The sequence below is a fragment of the Theobroma cacao genome, chromosome 10 (genome assembly GCF_000208745.1).
Source record: "Theobroma cacao cultivar B97-61/B2 chromosome 10, Criollo_cocoa_genome_V2, whole genome shotgun sequence".
Taxonomy (NCBI): Eukaryota; Viridiplantae; Streptophyta; class Magnoliopsida; order Malvales; family Malvaceae; genus Theobroma; species Theobroma cacao.
The window spans coordinates 9046306-9050295 of record NC_030859.1 but is presented as its reverse complement, the minus strand read 5'-3'; positions in this window follow the sequence as shown (position 1 = coordinate 9050295).

Below are 3990 nucleotides of genomic sequence, written 5' to 3'. Positions count from 1 at the left end.
GCATATCTAGACTTATGAAATGAAAGCTCATGAATGTGATATATGGTTGACATATATGTGAAATTTGATACATTGCACTTTGAGAATTTTCATGAGTTTTATGTTGATTTTGTTGGTTTAGTAGGATGGCCCTTTTGTTGAGTGAAGGGAAACTTTTCTCTTGTTGCTCTGTTTCGCTGTAGCGAAATAGTTTCTCGCTACAGCGAGAAACTCTCTGGTTTGAGGGCCTTCACCAGAACTGGTTCTCGCTACAGCGAGAAACTTTCTGTCCATTTTGCTAACTTGTGGGTTTTTGCCATTTTCCCATTTCTTTGGTACCATAGTTGAGCATGGATTTTTGTAAAATGATTTACTCATGTGGGGTTTACATGAAGGGTTTAAATGAGCTAAAACAATTGCATGGTTTTGAGAAAATGAATGCACCATGATTTCGATAAACATTCCTTATGGTATGCTTGTTCCCTTCTTGTTCACTCACTGAGTATTGTACTCACGTTTTATAAAAATTCATGTTTTCAGATCAGGTGACTGTTGGACCCTAGATCAAGGAGTCCTCGTAGTGCATCTCCTGGGTATGTGTCTGGCATTCGATAGTAATCCCTTTTATTGTAAATGTCTCCGCTGGAAGTCATGGGTCCTTTTGCATTGTGAATACAATCTAACAATGTAAATATGTATATGCAATGTAAATTGCTAAATACATGACTGGTATAGTGCATGTATATTATTATCGATAATACCATTGTGTTTTGGCTATGTTCACACCTGGGAAAAGGTGTGTGTGTGTGTGTGTGTATGCATGATATGATAAATTTGTTAAGCAAAGGTAAATGGATAGGCTTGCTTGGGCTTAGTGAACTATGCTCATTGAGCTCATACGTCGGTCATGGCCCGAAAAAATTGGGTCGTGACACTTTATCAGTTAGAACACTGTCTTCAATGACAATGAGAGTTGGAATTGGGAGTAAAGTCAAGCTACAGTTTCTAATGAATTTATTGGTATTTCAAACTATCAAAATACAGATTCTCAAAATATTTATGGTAATAAGATGGAAGATCAAACACTAGCAAAGGGAGTAAAATCAATCCAAGATGTTTATGAGAGGTGTCAAATGGCTATTACGGATTCTAAATCCTATGAAGGAACTGCACTTTAAGAGCACTAAATCACTGCCATGAAGAAGGAGTTGAATATGATAGCTAGAAACAAGACTCGGTCACTGGTAAACGGACTTAGGAATCGACAAGTGATAGGAGTCAAATGGATTTTCAAAAGAGAACTAAATCCAGATTGCTTTTTAAATAGGTATATGCAAGGTTGGTTCGATAAAAATATTTTACGAGCTTACCAACTAAAATCCGTTATTAATCTGAGTAAAATTTCTTATTTTTTAAAATAGTTTTCTAATTAATTAATTATATATATAATTCAAATTTTCATTTTATTCTATTTATCTTAGGGTCTAATTATATTTATTGCATACCCAAGCTTTTTCTTTTAGAATATTTCTTCTGATTTCTCTTCTTTTTAATTTCTTTTGATGATATTCACTATGCCATTTCTCATCATCTAGACATGCTTCAATGAATCAACACAAATTAATGAGTAACAAGGCTATATTGCCCATAATTGATTCAACAGTTTTTGATATCAAATAAAAAAAATCAGACCATTGGTCATCGAAATTTCCAATTCCATTTAATTGATTATCATTGATCATGACACCCTGGAAAGCTCATGTTTTTTTAATTTGTCTTTTACCCTAACTCTTAATATAAAATGGTCCTTAATCAACCTAGACAAGCCAAGTTTGCTAGATTTTGGCCATGCTTAGGGAAAAGAATGAAATTCAAAAATTAGCAATTAAAATTGAATAGCGTAGCGGAAATAAACATAGAAAACCAAAACCTCTATAGGATCACTTGTTTTGGCATTTGATCAAATTAACATTCATGCATACAAGCAAATGATCAAAATCATACCTTTAGTAGTGATTCCCATAAATCACAAATCATGAGCCGTTTCTTGATTGCACACCAAAGTCCCGTTGTCCCAAACCAAAGTTGTCCATGTGACTAGCTTTCAACAGTGATCTAGACAAGTGACAGATGAAAGCCTTCTTTAAGGTAAGGATTATGTGTATGCTGTGAAGCAATGGATTTCATAATTTCACCTTTCAAAGAATTGATTTTGGTAAAAAAGATGACAAAAAACAACGGTTCCTAGAGTCCTAAAAAAATTGTTTCTTAGGCATAGGGAGCTTTTTACCTATTTTTTGTTAAGTGTTTCTCACCTCTAATTCTTCTCATATGGTGCAACATCTACATTTAAGTATTTATAGTTAGGTTAAATTGCTGATCCAACTTTTGGTCAATTATAATTTAACCCTTGTACTTAATTAAACCGTTTAATTGAGTCCAAATTGAAAATTCTAAATTTTCAATTAAGTACAAGTCCCATTTTAATTTCACATTGTCACCTTATTGTGTGTTATCATTAAGCCCCCAACATGTTGACAATAAATATAAATTAATCCAATTACTTATATTTATAGATCATGAGTGGCATCTAGCAATACATCAAGACCACCCAAATGTTTAGAAAGTCAATACGGTTTAACTAGCCTTTCAGTATATAGTATCTCAATGTAATTCAATCCTTCCATAAAAATATCCTAGATATGTTATGAAACATGGCATGTTGTTTACTCATGATAACCCATATTAGTCCTAAAGCTTCATATTGACTTATCAAGATTGCTTCGGCCAAGAAGTCTGTCAATATAAGCTAAGATCAATTGAGATATGTCCCCTTTAAATCACTTAGGGTGATGAATCTTTTCTGGACTACTCATCTATTATTTCTCGTTATAACCTTCAAGTTGAAAGTATTTGAGGTCAAGGATATGACGATGCTAGTAACATGCATGGTGAATGGAATGGTTTACAAGCTTTGGTACTTAACAATTGTCCATATGCATATTATGTGCATTGTTATGCTCACAGATTACAATTAGCATTGGTTGTGGCATCTAGAGAAATAGTTCATATTCATGAATTTTTTACACAGTTAACTTCTATTGTTAATATTGTTAGTGCTTCTCCTAAAAGACATGACCAATTACAAACTGCTCAAATAATTGACATTGCAAACATGATTACTAGTGATGAACTTGAAACAAGTAGAGGAGCAAATCAAGTGGGAACTCTACAAAAAGTTAGAGATACTTGATGGAGCTCACACTTTCATTTTATTTTTAGCTTGATGAGAATATTTAATGCAACTTGCACTATTATTAAAAGTATTATTGATGAAAAGGCCAGTTGTTCACAAAAAGGTGATGCTTCTACTGCTAGTAAAATATTAGTATCATTTGAATATATTTGCATATTACACTTGATGTATGAGATCATGAGAATCACTAATGTTCTTTGTCAAGCATTACAATTATGCTCTCAAGATTTTTTAAATGTAATTCATCTTGTTTTTACTACAAAATCACTCCTTTAGAAGTTGAGAGATGATGGGTGGTCTAATTTGCTTGAGAATGTGAAAAAAATTTGTTAAAAACATGAGATAAAAATTCTTGACATGGGTGCACTATATATCTTGGGTAGAGGTTAATCTCGTCAACCAGATGTAACTGTGGAGCATCATTATTGAGTTAATGTATTCTTAGTGACAATAGATTCCTAGTTACAAGAATTGAATTTGAGATTCAATGAGCAAGTTGTGGAACTTTTAACTTTAAGCACTGCTTTAGATCCTAATAACAATTATGAATCATTCACTATTGATGATATCTGCAAGTTAATAAAGAGTTTTTATTCTCAAGATTTCACAGAACGAGAAAGACTTATTTTAAGGTTACAATTGAGGCATTACAAGTTTGATATACCTCATCATCAAAGTTTTGAAGATATTAAGAAAGTTTCTAAATTGTGCCAAAGATTAGCAGAAACAAAAAAGTCAAAAAATTACCACTTGAT